Source organism: Cetorhinus maximus, chromosome 12 (assembly GCF_964194155.1).
Source record: "Cetorhinus maximus chromosome 12, sCetMax3.hap1.1, whole genome shotgun sequence".
Lineage (NCBI taxonomy): Eukaryota > Metazoa > Chordata > Chondrichthyes > Lamniformes > Cetorhinidae > Cetorhinus > Cetorhinus maximus.
The window spans coordinates 100,999,533-101,018,801 of record NC_135890.1 but is presented as its reverse complement, the minus strand read 5'-3'; the positions used below and the strand labels follow the sequence as shown (position 1 = coordinate 101,018,801).

Here is a 19,269-nt window from a genome sequence, read left to right as displayed (position 1 = left end):
TCACTTCCTCCAAATAAAAGGTGTAGCTATGGGTATCCACATGGGCCCCAGCTATGCCTGTCTCTTTATGGGGTATGTGGAACATTCCTTGTTCCAGTCCTACTCCGGCCCCCTCCCACAACTCTTTCTCCGGTACATCGATGATTACTTCGGTGCTGCTTCATGCTTTCGTCTTCCCTTCCTTGACCTCTCTGTCTCAATTTCCACAAGCCTACCGACTCCCACAGCTACCTCGACTACAGCTCCTCACACCCCACTTCCTGTAAGGACTCCATCCCATTCTCTCAGTTCCTTCGCCTCCGTCGCATCTGTTCTGATGACGCTACCTTCAAAAACAGCTCCTCTGACATGTCCTCCTTCTTCCTTAACCGAGGTTTTCCACCCACGGTCATTGACAGGGCCCTCAACCGTGTCCGGCCCATATCCTGCGCATCCGCCCTCACGCCTTCTCCTCCCTCCCAGAAACATGATAGGGTCCCCCTTGTCCTCACTTATCACCCCACCAGCCTCCGCATTCAAAGGATCATCCTCCGCCATTTCCGCCAACTCCAGCATGATGCCACCACCAAACACATCTTCCCTTCACCCCCCCGGCGGCATTCCGTAGGGATCGTTCCCTCCGGGACACCCTGGTCCACTCCTCCATCACCCCCTACTCCTCAACCCCCACCTATGGCACCTCCCCATGCCCACGCAGAAGATGCAACACCTGCCCCTTCACTTCCTCTCTCCTCACCGTCCAAGGGCCCAAACACTCCTTTCAAGTGAAGCAGCATTTCACTTGCATTTCCCCTAACTTAGTCTACTGCATTCGTTGTTCCCAATGCGGTCTCCTCTACATTGGAGAGACCAAACGCAAACTGGGCGACCGCTTTGCAGAATACCTGCGGTCTGTCTGCAAGAAAGACCCAAACCTCCCTGTCGCTTGCCATTTTAACACTCCACCCTGTTCTCTTGCCCACATGTCTGTCCTTGGCTTGCTGCATTGTTCCAGTGAAACCCAACGCAAACTGGAGGAACAGCACCTCATCTTCCGACTAGGCACTTTACAGCCTTCCGGGCTGAATATTGAATTCAACAACTTTAGATCTTAAACTCCCCCTCCCCCCATCCCCACCCCGTTTCTTCCCCCTCCCCTTTTTTTCAATAATTTATATAGATTCTTCTTTTCCCACCTATTTCCATTATTTTTAAATCTAAAACTAAAACTTTGTTAGTCTTTCCACCCCACCCCCACTAGAGCTGTACCTTGAGTATCCTGCCATCCATTCTCAATTAGCACTTTTCTTAGATAATATCACCACCTTCAACACCTCTTTGATCCTTTTGTCTGTGACATCTTTTGATTATCTGCTCCTATCACTGCTTGCTTATCCCTACAACCACCCCACCCTCAACTTCTCTCTCCCCCTGCCCCCCACCTTAGACCAGCTTATATTTCACCTCTCTCCTAACTATACTTCAGTTCTGCCGAAGGGTCATGAGGACTCGAAACGTCAACTGTTTTCTTCTCCACCGATGCTGCCACATAAAAGTTTTTGATATACAGCCATGGATTTATGACATTACATTAAATTTTACTATAAAAGTGAATGTAATGTTAGTTGTCATGCGGCAGTGTTGATATAAAAGTTTACTTCTAAATTTACAGTACCATCATTAACATTTTAATTTACAATTTAACTTTGCTTTAAATATAACCTAATGCATTACGATGAATTTTGTACCTGATGTAGCCTGGTAAATTTAGGATATGCAAGTCTTGCACTACCTTTGTGTATATGTCCACCAGTCTCTTTTGGCAATTTAAGATCCAACTTGGATTGCTTGGCTCCTGTTAGCTGGAACTTTAACTGGCTTGTCCAGAAGCGAACTCAGTGCATGCCATGATTCTTGTTATAAATTTAAATATTTAGAGATCGGGGAGCAGAGAATTCCTCTTGATGCTGTTTAAATTGAGATTGAAAAAGTGCTTAGGAGGTCAACAGCACCACCTCTTCATGACCATATGAAGTGTTAAACTAAAGCAGGGCGAGATTAGCCCCTCTCTCCTTTACTTCAGAGTCAAGTCAGGCCCTGACTTCATCCACTGCCAATTTGGAGGAAATTGGTTCACACCACCAGTAAATTTGTAGTATAAATACACTTTTCATTAGTGGATTGTGATGTTTCAGATGTAGTTTTGTAAAGAACTGTTCCATTAGTGTTTTGTCATATTAATAACTCCAGTAAGCTTTGAGTTTTTAAATATCTAAATTGTCAGATGTACCTTTTCTTTTGCATGTTGTACTGTCCCCTCTGTCTGCGAGGCCATGTGGACTATGCTTATTCAAATAATTGATTCATAAATTGTTCTTTAGAACCTGTGGTAGTTTTAGACCAGTATACAGCTAAAATAAAATGAACCTTTTTTTTTGGAGAATTATATGCTACACTTATACACATTTTTTTAAAAAGTAAGAAAAGAGCATCAAAGCAACAGTGAGACCTCATAGACCAAAAAGCCACCCCTTGACCACAAAATCTCATGGGAGAATTAAAAAAATCCCCATGCCTGATTTGGGGAAGTATTGAACATTTTTCTTTCATTCTGTAAAGAAACCAAACAAAGCTTGCATGTCAAGGATCAATTTTGGACCAACTCCATAATTCAACTACATTCAAACCATTTCAGCTCCTTAACTGCTGATCAATATTCTTTCTATGGATAGCAGCTTCAACTTACAAACCCATTTAGAAATGATCACCCCAGCAGATTTTTTTGAAATTTAATGCAGTAAGATGAGAAGTAATTAATTTTGGGAGGAAGAATGTGGAGAAAATCTCACACTAAATAGTTAAACTTTGAAAGAGTTGGAAGAGTAGAAACTTGGGAGTTCAGATACATATTTAAAAAGTGGGAGACAAATCGAAGCTGTGAACTGAACACTGCTGATTTGTCTCAGATATTACTGAAAAGTAGGAAGGATATTGACCAGCAGGCACATACAAAAGTTACCAATGGATGCCTAGCCAATGGGCAGTAACTCAAACTTATACTGATGATTTTCTGCTAGTCATCTAAAACAATATGGTGTTTCAAATACATATCCTGATAATCTAATTGGACAAACAAAAACAAACCTCTTAGATATGGCTCCCTGATTGGAAATAAATTGTCACTCCAGCTTACTGCATCCCCAACTGAAACAGATAAGCTGTGTATATTAACCTTTTATTGCTCTCCAACAGGTACTGTTTAGACTTCTGACAAGCAGAAGTTATTTAAGTTATTAACATGGGAGGTACTTATGGAGCATTCTGGATAATAACTCCTGTAAAAGTTGGGTGGAACTGGGTTGAACCTCCCGATCTGCAGTGGCTCCAGCCCTGGAACAAACTGTTTATACTGTTCTGGCAAGAGACTGGTTTAAATGTGAATTCTCTCCAATGTATAGGCATATAAAAGACATCAGATCTGGCCTGGTGACAACACTGCAGCAATATGGTGTTTAAACCTGTTCCTTTGCACTATTGGCCTCAGCATATCTCGAAGCCAGTTTTCCCAATTATCAAATAAAATTTGTGGTTTCAAAAACTTATTTGGCCATTTTGTCTTAAAGGCCACTAGTGCGGTTTGTTTGTGTTTTTTTGCTGAAATCAGTGTTTATATCAATATTGCTGAAAAAAGAGACATGTTGAAGTTTTTTGCCTTGCACTCATTAGGACATGTCGCACGAATACCAATATAAGGGGAAAACAACAATTTATACTGTATGAGAAGAGAGTGCTGATTGGTTGGCAAGTGGACTCTAGTGGAGGTGTTGCCACGAGGAATGCACCAATTGATTATGACAGACAGTTAACTGCCCAATATTGTTTGAAATTTAAGCCAAGCAACTTGATTCTGGTCAAGGCATTGCTCTGAGGAACAAGTCAGTGAATGGCTGTCACTTATTTTGTTTAGCTGAGACAGTCACAGTGTGTGTAGATATTCTTTCTGCCTGCAAAGAACAGGGCCCTGTGTATTAACATAGGTAGCTTCCAGTACACGCAAATGTGCCACACTGAGCCCGACTGAATCTTAAACTGATTGTCATGATTCTTAGCACACTGAGGATTATTTAGCAAAAGTTGTCCAATCTTTAGAATCTCATCTGATGTTGGACACTGCGTTCTGAGTTTCGCAAGCATGGGCTGGTTGGGAACGGGTCTGTACCTTGCCCGTTGCGAACGATGGCTGGGACATGCTGTTTGATACGATCCGCCAGTCTTTGGGACATCCAGCCTACATACCTAGCATCACACAGGCATTGAAATTCATATACCACGTTACCCATTTGCGTGATAGGCAGAACGTCTTTTTTGGCTTGACGGCAGCAGCCTGTTAGTGGCGAATACCACTCGTGTTGCTACTGCATAGTACCAGCGTGAAACAGCCAACTTCACCTGTTGCCCAAATGACTATCGGTTTACATCAGTGTTTGCATGATGTTGCTGCAACTTACTGTTGATACTGTGGCTTAAAAAAATCAAAAGGCACCTGTTTATACACAGTGGAGCATCAGCAGTTCAAATAAAATACAGTACAAATAATTCTTCACTGGTAATTTTTGGTATTGAGATTTCTCTGTGCATATTTATGTAGTACTTGTAACGCAGAAACGTGCCATTTGGCCAAATAGATTCATGCAGGTGTTTATATTAACACACGAGTTTCCTCCCATCCTTCATCTAACCTCATCAACGTATCATTCTATTCCATTCTCCCTCATTTGTCCATATAGCTCCCCCCTATATGCATCTATGCTGATCACCTCAGTACTCCTTGTAGTGAGTTCCACATCTAACCACTCTCTGGGTAAAGAAGTTTCTTCTGAATTCCATACTGGATTTATGAATGACTTTTCATATTGATAGCTGCTAATTCTGCTCTCCGTTGCAAGTGGTCTCTCCATACATCATAACAAACCCTTTCAAATCTTAAAGACTTCTGTCTTTTCTAGCCTGTTAATCTTTCCTGATAGGTATAACTTCTTAGTTCTGCAGTTGTCCTAGTAAATCTTTTTTGCACCTTCTCCAGTGCCAATATTCCCTTACGATTCTGGTTGCCAGAATATACATATATTTAACTTTTTAAGCATTTCAGTTGTCTATCCATTGTTGAGTATATAGACTGTTTCATAATTAAACTCAACTGTGGGATGCAGTGCCAGCTACAGCATCTTAAAATTACAGTTCAAATTGAGATAAAGGTTCAAACACAGTTTGAAAGAAAGTTATATAGCGTTGAGCTAAATCCAGAAGGAGAAATTAGATTCACAGACTGGATGAGAATTTTGTCTTCCATTGCATCATGCTTTGTTTGTTTAGTGTTAGCACATTTAAAATCTAGGCACCCAACACTGTGTTTAATTGTGCATCCCAAAATTTTGCTGCAAACGTATTGCGTGTGACCTTGTTGCCAGTCTAAATCCACAAGTACGGTGGGATGCAGTCATACTGAAGGTTTGCTGAGCTCCCCCATTCATCAGTAAGTGGATTAACTATTAGTATACTTATGGATTGCCAAGAACCTTCTCATGGCTTATGATGTTCATCATTTTAAAAGCTGCTTACTTAGAGAGCTTGAATGGATATGCATTTTACCTATATTTATGTTGTTAGCTGAGATGTTGCGAGAACTGCTGAATCTAAGAAAACATTCATAATTTTTAGAAAACCCATTTGAAGGTAATATTTTGTTGTGTTTGTTCTGGTCTATTGCAAGCCACTTATTAACCTTCATTACAGTGCCGCTGGGACGTGCCCGAGAGTGGCACAGAAATAATGATGGTCTGAACAAGAGTGAACAGTTATGTGGCTAAAGATTACAAAGGTTTACAAGTTAATTCTTGCCTGAAAATAGTCACATCAGAATCTTGTTGAGGTGTCCGATGTCTTGCCTGCTGTCAAGAGACCCAAGCTGCCTCTTTTTGGGAAAGCTCACCAGATCACAAGCCAGTGAGACAATGGTGAGGCCACCAGCAGGCCTTCCCCAGAATCAAGACCCCAGGACAGAAGTCTAGCCTGTCGAGAGCTGCCAACCACTCTTGTGCTCTGCAGTGCCAGAGGGGAGGTGGTGGTTAATGCAGGAAAAACACCTACTGGAGTCCCACGATCACTGGGTGACCCAGGCCAAGAGTAAATAATGAGGGGGTGGGATGTTTCGTTGGGTGGGGGTAGCGGGGATAGGGAGGTTAGCAGTGAAGTCAGGGGATGGCTGTCAGTGGTGCAACCCCAACCCTGAAACCCTTCCTGGTGTCCACTTCCTCGATCAGTCCTTTGATCGAGGGACCCAACATCTGGGCATGACAAGCTGGACACATTGTTTTAGCTGCCGTAGATGTCAGCATGGCATCAGGCCCCGTGTGGCGGTGGGGTGAGACCTTTAAGTGACCATTAATTGGCCACTTGAGGATCTCGATAGATGGCATGGTGGGAAGGTCAACCATGGGCCTTCCTGCCCGGATCTCAATTCTGGCAGAGGCAGGAAGGTGGCCGGTTCCAGTACCCCACCATCCCACCTAATTACATGCTCTTCTTGCCTCCAAACTCACCACCAGTGAGGGCAAAATGTTGCCCTTGGAGTGCACACCATTGTCTGTTCGTATGGTTACAGGGATCACGCAAAATAGATTCTGCTCACTTACAATCAGGCATGCAGCCAACATCAGCCCCACTTCTTATCAGCTGCACACCTGTTTGAGAGAGTGAGAAATTGGTCTTCACTCGAGCCCCAGAAACAGCCAGGTCCTATTAAAGGGGTGATGTGCTAGCTGCAGCCAAAAAGGAAATATTGTTAAGTCTAAAATGGCTGGAAGAGGCATGGAGAGGGCACTCAAGTTCTTAGATGCGGCTTTGGAGGCCTTAGTATGGACTGTTGACAGGAGGAGGGCCATCCTGTTCCCCTCCCTCTTTGATCCTAGGAGGAGGACATAGAGGGAACATCTCTGCCACCAGTGAGAAGAGATTGCTGAGGAGGTCAATGCCAGGAGCTTGGCTCTCAAGACATGCCTGCAGTGCATAAAAAAACTCCAAAGACTCCACCAGAGTTGTCCAGTAAGAATTTTACTTCTCTCATTAATTGTTCTCTCCTTGCACCTGCAAGTATACAACTCACAATACCCCTCCATTCTCCCTCCTGCCCTTTTCCCTTCCAGCCTTATATAATCACTGCATAACTGAGGTCATGATTTACCGGGCAGAAATGACCTCTGCACTCTTATATGCTTTGGAGACTTGGACAACATACAGCTGGCATTTCAGAGCACTGGAGAAGTATCACCAGCTGTGCCTTCACACAAGCCTCCAAATTCAGTGGCAAAGGTTGTCCAACAGCAGTGTTCTCTCCCAAGCCAATTTGCCCAACATCGAATTGCTGATCACTCAAAACCAGCTTCGCTGGGCAGGGCAGGAAGTTCGTATGCCTGATATCAGACTCCCAAAGCAGCTGCTCCACTTGAAACTCAGTCGCGACAGGAGATTCCCAGGAGGACAGTGGAAATACTTTAGGAATGTCCTCAAAGTATCCCTGAAGAGGCCAAACATCTGCTGGTTTGTGACTGACCAAAATGGCAAAGGTTCATCCGGGAAGGCACCAAACACATTGAGAGACTTTATCAGGAACATGCAGAGGTGAAGTTGAGGCGTCGGCAGGACGCAAACAGGTGCATAAACCTCCAAACAACCCATCTACCCAACCCTTCAAGCACTTCCTGTCCTGCAGAGTCTGCAGATCATTCAGTGGACTTGTTAGCCTTCTCAGTACTCATCAAGCTGGAGTAGAAGCAAGTCATCCTCAATCCCGTGAGACTGCCTAAGAAGAAGTAGAAGATGCATCACACTTGAGTCCACCTCCTCTGCCCCTATTCTCACCATTATTGCAACCCTAATTTCTGCACCGGTTACAGCCTGTCTGGCAAGATTATAAACTTATGAATTAGGAGTAGGCCATTCGGCCCCTCCAGCCAGCTTTGCCATTCAATAAGATCATGGCTCATCAAATTGTGACCTCAACCCCATTTACCCCGATAACCTTTGACTCCCTTTTTAGTCAAACATTTATCTACCTCTGCCTTAAAAATATTCATTGCTCTGCCTCCACCGTTCTCTGTGCAAGGGAGCTCCAAAGATTCATGATCCTCCGAGAGAAAAAAATTATTTTCAGCTCTGTTTTAAATGTGAGACCCCTTATTTTTGAACTAGTTCTGGTTTCTCCCAAAAGGGGAAACATTGTTTCAGCATCACCCTGCCAAGTCCCCTCAGGATCTTAGGTTTTCAATAAGATTACCTCTCTCAATCTTCTAAACTCCAATGGATTCAGGCCCAACCTGTCCAGCCTTTCCTCATCAGATAACCCCTCCCATCCCAGGTACCAGTCAAGTGAACCTCTTCTAAGCTGCTAATGCATTTATATCCTTTCTTAAACGAGACCAAAACTGTACACAGTACTCTAGATGTGGTCTCACCAACATTCTGTACAACTGTAGCAAACCACCCCTACTGTTAGATTCCATTCCCCCTGCAATAAATGACAACATTCCATTTGCCTTCCCAATTTTCCTGCTGTACCTACATATGTCAGGAAGGTATAATAATTTTCATAATGTTATTGGAATTTATTGTAATATGTATGTGTGTCTTAATTAGATTAAAGGCAGTTGGTCTAAAGGCTTTGATGTAAACATGGGGAAGTTTAGAATGTAAGCTGTAAAAGGACATTTGCATTTTTAAATAAACCAGACTAGATTGTTTTCAAAAGAGGGGTGAAATGTGTCACCTAGCCAGGTGGAGTTTAGAAACTGTGTGTATTTTCCCCAAAGGTTACTGGTAAAACTTAGTGCTATGAGAGATTTTTATTATCAGAAATATAAAGTCCAAAGACATAGTGAAACAATGGGAATTTGCATTCAAAGGGGAAGATATGTATAAAGGAGCGAAGGCCGTGTGTAAGGGTAGGTATTTTTAAGATCTAACAAGTGTGAAAAGCCTCAAGCATCTATGCCTCAAGCTGCTATTTTCAAATAACTGAAGTTAAGAAAACTCATTTTGAATTCGAATGGTTCAGGGTATTGTGTCACCTTGCCTGGATCTTTTAAAATCTACTGTTGCCTTAACGAAAGTGTAACTGGGAGTCAGATTAAGTAGGGGAGCTAGAAAGTTATCATAGTAATTTGTAGATCTATGTATGTGTTTAAAATCATTTCTCATATTAATAAATGTTTAATCTAGCTTTGTAAAAACTTGTAAGACTTTTGGTGGTCTTATTACTACTGAATTCAAGGCATGTGTCTTGAAATTTATACAAATTGCAAAACAAGTTGTGGCAGCTGTTTCAAGTATCCCTGTGCCATAACAATACTAACTTTTTCTCATTCATGTACCAGAGCACCAGATTGTTCTGTACCTTAACAGTTCTGCAATCTCTCTCCATTTAAATAAAATGCTGCTTTTTTATTCTTCCTGCCAAAGTGGACAAGTTTACATTTTCCCAAATTGCACTCCATCCGCTAAATTTTTGCCCACTCACTTAACCTATCTGTGTCCCTTTGCAGACTGTTTATGTCCTTTTCACAACTTACTTTCCTACCTATCTTTGTGTCATCAGCAAATTCAGCAACCATACATTTGGTTCTTTCATCCAAGTCCATAGTAGCTTTTCTGCAGAAGACACAATTGCTAACTTTGAGGGACCAAAGAAGTCTGATGGACATAGGCCAGGGAATGCGAAGTGTATTGGGTACACTGTCAGTGAGTTTGTATGTATTGGGTGAGGATGAAGGAGTCTAATTCCAATATGTTGGGACTTCGTTCAGAGCGTGGAGGCCATTCTGTCAAACAAGTGGTCAGCTCCATGGTGGCTCACATGCTTGGAGAGAATAAACTATTTAAATAGAGTTATTGCAGGGTCCTTGTCACCTGTTAGCTCTGTGACTTACTGAACAAGTTTAACACAGGACAAGACAGTGACCACTTTGAGAAAAGCATCCTTGCAACAAGCTTAAGATCCTTATTTAAATTTTATAATCGGTTTTTAATGGTAATAGCATGTGCCCAGGATGCCTATGGAGGAATATAATCCAATATGGCGGGTGGTGCACTTCCAGTTTGGAATGAGCATGTGCATGCAGTCTGCCATTTTGGAATTCTAGGCATCCATCTTGTGCCTGTAAATTGGATGCAGCACAACATAATTTTCAGGTCCAAGTGTCGTAATAACATTTCTATTGCCTTCAATTTGTATAAACTGAGGTATCACGTAGATTGGTATTGAACTGTCACTAGAAAGGAAATTGCTTTGTCAAAAAAATATATATATCGTGGTTTATTCTCTCAAAAGTAAACTCCGTTTAGAAATGAACAAGAAGCATGGATCTCAGTCAGTTTGTGGTTTGGCGTACAGATTTCCTTCTCCTTTCAGCAAGACTAATTTATTTCTGACAACCCTGTTCTTCAGTTTGAATGTGAAATTAGGGTTATCTGAAATAAATTAGCCTTACTGAAAGGAGGAAATCAGAAGCATATCTTTTAATATTTTCTACAGTATAATCACCAAATAAGGTTTTTAATTAGGGGAAAAAAACAAGGGACTAGGTGTGAATGGTTTTGAGCAGTGTCTTTTTATCATTGTGCCTAATTTTTGGAAAGCAGTTGTGTCTTGAAACATTTGGCCCAATATTTTCCCTATTTTAATGAAATATGTACCCCGCTTTTCTGTTTTCCCATTCTATCCTTCTTTCCCTGTTCCTCTCAAACCTATGGGGCGCATTGTAGACTCAGTCATAATATTTGTATCAATGGCTTTGCCTGGTAAATATATTACCTATTGTTTAACATTGTCTTTCCTGAATTTTCTCTCTATCTGTACATCTCTAAATTTTTAATTGCCATCAATTTTTTGAAAGCACTGCCCATTATATAACTTTCTTATTTGCTTTCGCTTTAATTACCTCTGCAAACTTTGAAGTCCTGCTCTTATTACCCTTACCAATGCCATTATAAATAGGGAATTTCCCAAAAAAGTACCTGAATTCATGTAGAATCTTATTACGTCCACAACACACCCCAAAGTGCTTTGCAATCAATGGATAACTTTTTGAATACAATTACTGTCACTGCTTTGCTACCCCAATTATGCTCCCTTTCCCATCATGGTACTGATTATGATAGCTGTTTGCTTCTTTGAGTCAATTTTCTATCCAACATTCTGCTTACTGGCCTAGATTTTGCAGTAGTTTTAACGGTGAAACTCAGCTTTCGCTGCCAATATTTCTCCTGAAATTGATAACTTCTGGAGTCCAGACGTGCACAGTTAAATGCAGAAATCCAGAAATTGCCGTCAGCCATTCTGCACTTCTCCCTATGGTGCACTGTTGAAGTCTCCGCACTCAGCAATCAATTAGATATAATTTAACTGCGCTTTTGTGCTATTAGTCTCACTGTAAAAAATCCTTAAAAATGTTTTATCTTGTTAATGAGGTGCAACTGGGATTTTAACTGAGTACTAAATTCATAATTACTGCTGAACAATGTCTCTGGCTCTGAAAAACAAATTTTATATTTGTTGAATGTCAAATTTCTGCATTCTGATTTTAAAAATATCAAGAGAGATTGCTTTTACTGAGAATTTTCTCAACCTTCTTAAAACAGGCGTATTTACTATTCATTGCCTTTCTTTAAGTTCAATGGTAACAAGGTATCTTTTATTAAAAAGAATGGCAACGTGTTAGTCCTATTCTGTATGTGTGCATTGTCAGAATTTATATAACCAGTTATTCACCCACTAAAATTACTGTAATTGTTTTGAATTTTTTTTCTGCAATGTTTTTCAAAACATGCATGGAGCATCGTGTATTCGGGTTAGGTTACTCCTTAAGGATTGTGCCTGGTTCTAGTCAATGTGACACTAGTGAAACAAGTAACACTGGAAGCAGTACAAAGATGAGGCTTTCTATGATGTGGTTGATGGAGGGATCTTAGTCGTGAGGAAAGATTGGAGAAACTTAAGACTGTTCAACCTTGAAAGAACACATTTAACATGATCTTATAGAGGTGTGAAAGATTTTAAGCTGCTTAGTAAAGAATTTGGAAAACTACTTAAATCAATTTGAATAGAACAAAATGGGAGAGAGGCCAAAAACAAAAATTTCTGAAGAAGAGTCATACAGACTCGAAATGTTAACTGTGTCTTTCTCTCCACAGATGCTGTCAGACCTGCTGAGTTTTTCCAGCAATTTTTGTTTTTGCTTCAGATTTCCAGCATCCGCTGTATTTTGCTTTTATATATGGGAGTGAGGCCATTGGTTTAAACTCGAAAGGCAACTTTAGGACTGATATAAACAGTTTATTCTTTACACAAAGAACAAACACACATGGAATTGGAGTAGTGGAGGTGAAAATTCTACAATCAATTAAGAACCAATTGAAACAATCAATTGGATGTTGCAATGAAAGGACTTGAGGGTCTTTCTGGATGGATCAGCCAAGATGTTATCTTGTTTAACTGGTTTTTGTCTTCCAAGTTAACATGCATTTGAACGCAATGAGACATAGGACCAAGGCAAAACAAAACCAAATGTCCTTTTGAGAGACAAGGAGGAAGATTGATGTTTTCAATGGTTCTGTTGTGGAAACTTGCTTCCTGTCTGTTGGTTCCCTGATCTAATGTGAGTGGAGTGGAAAAATCCAGCAAGATGAGAATTGTGATGTTGAGTAAAGCTTCAGTAATACCATTTTATTTGACTATCAACTCCACAAAAGTTTTCTAATGTGGAGGAAAGCTGTTATTAGTGTCACATTCCAGTGCATTACAATATTTTGACTTGGATGAAGTCAATTTTACACTGCTGACGGGGCATAGGTGAAGATGGCTGGATTAAGGACTGATAGAGAAATGCTGAAACTTAAGTCAAAAAAACTCAAATCATGGTGCAAGATTTTCATTTTCCACAGCAACTACCTTTTGAGTGATAGATTCACTCAAAGAATTTATCACTTTAATAAGAATTTGTGTTTCACAACAGGCAGTTTTGGAGGATATTGTTCCAACCCATTATGGAACGCACAGTTATGTTGTTAATTTTCTAGAATGTTTAAAATGTATAATTTATAATGTATGATTTTCTAATAATTTTTGAAGTTTGAAAGAGCATGATTGCACAATACCAGTGGAGAGAGCAATGCATTTTTATTTCACCCACACAGTTCAGTTCCCAATTGCAGCTGAGCTAGTAAGAAGCTGCCTAGCAGAGGTCAGCCACCTTCCTATGGACCTTAGCCAATTTAGAGGGTGATATTGGTGGCAGACTTCAAGAAGGTCAAGAAGGTTACCTGCCATCTCGGCTGCAGATAGTTTTTGGCTTGTTTATAGGAAAGACGAAATGCTGGCTAAAAAATTGAACCACACAATTAAAGGGGCATTAGAAAGAAATTGTAATGGTGACTGTATTTTGGACAAATGAAGCAGGGTCAGGTTGTCAACAGGTTTATTTACATATTGGCGCCAATGAGCTATATGTAAAACTACTTAAGTCATCACTTCAACATGGTGCCATGAATAGGAACAATTACATAAAGTGCTTTGGCTTTATGTTAAAGAGCTCTCTTCAGGCACATTTCGAGTTTGGAAGGAGAAAATTTCATTTCATGAGCTGAAACGTATGCTGGCGTACAACTTGAATAATTAATGTGGCAAAAATAATTCTAGCCAGACAACTTAGGCCAGGATTTTCTGACCTGGGCATGGCGGGTTCCGCCGCAGTGGATGCGTCAATCCATTCAAAAGTCCATTCACTTCGGCGGGACTGGAAGATCCCATCAGCCGGAGGGGCCAGAAAATCCTGGCCTTAGACCCTGATCTTTATAGGAAGACTGGGAGGGAGTAGGGGTGCATGTTTGTGGTCTGGAAACACGAAATGCCAGGAATGCAGCGATTCTGCGAATTTAAGCAGAACCTCTTTCGCTTTTTTTTAACTCTGTTTACTGTCTGGCAGTTCATCGGCATTAGAAGGCCAAAGCTGGAGACCATTGGGAATGGTTGCTGGCAATCGTAGAACATCCAGTTATGGTGGGGAGGAGGGAGGCAAATATTGGGCACATGGTAGGGAGGTTTGGAGCAAAGAGAGAAAGAGGGATAGATCAGCAGAAAGGAGAGATTGCAGGGATTTAGGGAGGGAGAAATCGTAGTCAACGATTTGCTTGATGAGTCTGGGCAGGGGGAGGCACATATTTTTCTTGATCCACAAGCAGTGTTGGAAAAGCTGTTAAATCTGGCAGCTTGCCTTAACTACCAGTTTTTCTGAGCCCTGAGAAACTCCGGCCCACAGCCATTAAACTCAAATAGTTTCCAAAATCTGAGGAACTGAGCCCTATTTAAATATTCTAATCACAGATCCGCCTCTCCAAAGCATGTTATAAGGACACCTTCAAACTACTGTGGAAGTGGAAGTAGGTGCATTCATTGCCATTGGAATCAAGTTTCACATTTTAACTGATTTTTAAGTTGATTTCAAGATTATTTTAAAAATTGTCTGGCAGTTTGAAGTTTACATCTTTACACAAGAATACCATAGGGCAACAATGCTTTTACCTTCTCCAATTTTTGTCCCTTATCCCTTTTCTGCAAGTGGTGACTGGACTATGATTGTAAAAACAATGACAGCCTTTTTCTCAAATGGCCAATCTCTACACCTGAGCTTTGGTAGTGAGGTTTGGCAAAATATTTGAACGTACAAGACATCACAGCAGAGCCTAATTCTGTCCTCAACCAACTCTCACGCAAGTTCACTTGAATAGCAAATACAACCAGAGACCATGGCGAATTCATAGCCTCCATAACCTGGGACACCGAGGCCAACTTCCGTGCCTGAGTGAAAGTATTTATCTCGTAATAGGGTAGGGATTAAACTCTTAGCATATTCTTGGTCTATATGCCTCATAATCATATTACACAAGGCGTGACAGAGAAGCTATTTTGTAGATGAATTGCTTTATGTTAGAATTCCAATTTTGTAGTCTAATTTAGAACTGGCTGTTCTTTACCGTACTCATCATGACACTTGGTACTGTTATATCATTTGCTGTCAAGGTAATTAATTGACTCAAGAGAAGATGATAAAATAAGGATATTGTGCCGTGTTGCTGCTTACATACCAGGTTTTTTGCTTCCATTAATTATTTAATTTTGTGTTTTGTTTAAAGTTGGTTTGTATAGATGATAATAGCACAGTTGTATTAAATCAAAACCTTTAGCCTAAAGTGCTGATTTTACTACATAATCTAAAGGAGGAGTGGAATCATGGCCCAGTAATTATGCCTGGTCTAAAAGAATTCTGAGAAGAAATGAGACAAATGAACTTGCGATGCCTATTGTCGTGACAGAAAGAGCAAGTTCAAAAGAAGTTGGATGACCACAATGCTACAAATTTGCTGACTCGATCACTTTAGCTTAAACCTCAGTACCAATTTGTTCAATTTTCCCAGGGATATTATCTTACTGTTTATTTTCTGACAAAACTATTTAAAAACATTGTATGATCATTGAGAAGCAATTACCAAATGAATTTTAAATGATGAATGCTGTCTATAAATTTCAGAAAACATTGATACAAAAGCAAAATGCAATAGTTGTTGGAAATCTGGAATAGAATCAAAGAATGCTGGAAATACTCAGTGTAAGACAGCGTCTGTGCAAAGAGAAACAGAGTTAACGTTTCAAGTCGCTGACCTTTCTGAAAGGTTATTTTAGAAAACCTTGTCCTAGCTGTATAATATCAACGAGCTTTCTTTTCCGGGTGGTATAACTCCTTAGAATTTGTTCCTTGTGCAGTGAGTTTCCAGTCGATGAGACAAATTGCACACAGCTGTGATTTATGAATTAATTTCATTTGAGATTCAAGGTTACAGAAAAATACCATGTAAGATATTACTTATATTCTTCAAGGCAACGGACTGCCTAGTCTAGGCAGTAACATGACTATTGCAGTAATCTAATTTTCTAAAATTTCAGATGGGGGGAGGAGGAGAGAATTTTGACCCCTCCTCCCAGCGATGAATTAGCAAATATAAGAAACCTGACCCCAACCTTCAGCGGACGCAATAATTTTGGGGACATTTGAGTAGCCCCATCTGGAGAGACTGGGTCGTAATTTTAATAATTGAATGAGGCTCTGGTCATCAGACCTAGGCTGCCATTTGAATTTAGCATTATTGGCTGTGTTTCCCAGGCCTCAGGAAACCTGGCAGCTAAACCCCTCCCCCCACCTGCCTGATTCTCAAGCAAATCTCCTGCTGCAATTGGCCAACACCCACCCCACCAGCCCTGTGATTTTTGCCCGTTCCTCCCTCCTTGTTTGCCAGTTGGACACTTCTGTCCCATCAAAATCAGCTTAAGATATTTCCCAGTTGTCGGCCATCCCACCAACTTTGTAATTTTTGCCGGTACCTTCTTCCTCCCGTTGTCCAGTTGGCCTCTTCCAAAGCATCAACCTAGGAGGCTTCTGGGTTGCCCAGAGTTCTCTCCTACCACTGGCTTTCCCAATCAGTTTCTCAATTTGGAATAAATATGGAATTAAATTAAACAGGACCTTCACATTGGTGCCATTTCTCAGTTTCCCTCCCACAAACACCGGGTCCCTACGCCCTCCATTTAACTGTAAATATTGGGGCAAGATTCCAGATTGGGAAAGATCATAGAAGGGACAAAGAGATATTGACTATAGAAGAAACAACAATGGACTGTAATCCAGTGCCTGGCTCAGATGAATCTTTGGGTAATTTTGCTCTCCCAGCAATTCCTTTGTCTCTGTATTTCTGTCCTTGTCTGTATTTATCTGTCATTCTTCCTTTGTATTTATATTACTCCCTTCCTTATGTTTATCTCTTTCTTAAGTTTCTTTTCACATTTGGTTGTGTGCAACTTTCATTTATATTCTGGCTTCAGTGATATTTATTATCACTCCAGTGTTTTTTGTTGTTTTTAATGATGAAAGTACAAATAACTTTAAAAATGTACTACCTGCTGACATTTCACTAAACATAATTCTAAAGGTCTCAAAAGGCCTTTATATCTTATTGTGTTGATATTCAACAGCAATAAAAGTTTCATGTTCTTATTTTGGAAACTGTGGCAGATTGCTCTTGCACCCTGGAAAAATATAAAACACATGATTAGTCTGAATGTTTAATATTCTGGCTAATTATTGGTTGCAAATACAACTTCTTGTACATATGTACCAATAGGTACATATTATTTGGTTAATGGGCAGAAAAGTTAGCAAATTAGTCAGCGACGGCTGTCCCTCAAATCAAAGATGACGTCTACTCAGGGTTGCAAGTTTTTGCCTTGGGTCTTCTTGTGACTGAATAGGCCGATTCTCGAACTGCATGTCTTTGGGCACATGGGGCAGGATGTCCCAAGAAATAGTGCGATCCAGAGTGCAGATTTTGCTTCCTTTTCTTTCCTTCTCTGTCTCATCATTAAGGCGTTGGGTCTTGAAGCGTGATGGACAAGTTGTTGCCATTCTGAACAATTGGTAGCAAGTTCCTCATAGTCATTAAGACCATTGCTGCCGCACTTCAAGGAGAGCTTCAGGGTGTCTGTGGTAAATCATCCTATCCTCTACATAAAGAATTTTCTCCTAACCCCTCTCCTCACTCTCGGTGATAATTTTAAATTGATGACCCCTTCGTATGCGACTCGACAATCAGAAAATAAGTTGTTTCTTAAGCCAGTTTATCAGCACCATTACCAATTTTTACAACCTCCATTAAGTTTCTTCTTAGCCTTCTCTACTCCAATGAATATAGTCCCCGTATCTCAAGCTTTACCACATAACTATTGTTTTTCCTCCCTGGAAACTGTGTAATTTGTGAATTATTATTCTAATTCATAGATGAGCATTGGGTTTGAGGATAGAGCAAAAGCAACCTTCAAAAAGACAATCAGAAGGATTTTCCCCTCAGCGATTTGGGGGTGGGGCCCGCTCGCCGAAGGGAAAATGATGCGGGATGACATCAGGAGGAACACCCGACGTCATCCCGGTCCATTTAAATCTTCAGGAAGGTGGGCGGACAGCGAAATCAGCTGTCCGCCCGCCGACCTGTCAATGGCCAATTAAGGCTATTGACAGACTAATTAACCTTGTTAAAGACCCTGCCCGTCCAAGCTTAAGGCTGGCGGGTAGACCAGGAGCCCCAGCGGGCTCTAGATTACTCATGAAACTTCATCCACTGGTGGGATGAAGTTTCATGTCCGTTTTTAAAAAATTTAATAAACTTTGTGTGTTTCTTATTAACATGTCCCATCTTGTGTGACATTGTCACATGAGGGGGACATGTTAATAATTTTAATATTTCTCTATTTTTTGACTTTTCTTACCTGTCAGTAAACTCCCTGAGACAGCACTTTGCCTCAGGGAGCAGTGCGCTCTTTTGCGTGCATGTGCGAAACAGCACAATTTGACAGTTGGGGATTCCCTCCTCCCCGCCCAGGAAGTGCATTGCACTTCCTGTCAGGCAGGCCACTGGGCGGGCCTTAAATGACCCGCCCACTCAAAATGGCGGCGGGCCCCATTTCGGCAGCGGGAGTCGGCTGCCTGTCCGCCGCGGAGCCGGTGGGGCCTGCTGGCCCATCAAGGGCTAAATTCTGCCCAATGTTAGTAACACTGTAGTAAGATTATACACAGTACAAAATGTTGCTCAGGGCAGTTGTTACAGTAGTAATGACATTTTATTGTGCGATAAATAGCCTTGTCATAGTACAACCTATGTGTTATCCCAGCTTGCAATGAAGAATGTAAAAACTGAATTGAAATCCACTTGACTTAATTTTTAAATTTGGGTCAGCTACAAGGTCGTCCTTTTTTTTTGTTTTATCCCATTTTATAACTTCACTATTTTAGTAATTCCCATTTTTCATACCAATCCCTATTATCTGATCAGTTTAAATCCAGAAACTACCTGCTTTTAGATGGTTGGGCATTCTGTTATTGAATCAGCTGTTAGGTGTTTACCTAAAGCCTCTGACAGCTCAACTGAGATTAAGAAATCACAACTAGGAAATTCTCTGGCATGAACTTCCTACAGTTTGGGAGGCAATACCATGATCATAAAACATAAAAATATACAAAATAGGAGCAGAAATAGGCCATACAGCTGCTCAAGCCTGCTTGTCATTGAATAAGGTTATGTCTGATCTTTCCTGATTGTTCATCATAACCCTTGATTCCCCCAGTTTAAAAATCTCTGTCT

General features: G+C 40.9%; 1 protein-coding gene across 4 annotated transcripts in view; it reads left to right on the top strand.

The window, feature by feature from the left end:
• Positions 1-19,269, top strand: part of LOC144687771 (uncharacterized) — a 74,916-nt gene that overhangs the window by 18,629 nt on the left and 37,018 nt on the right. The gene's annotated exons all lie outside the window — the stretch shown is intronic.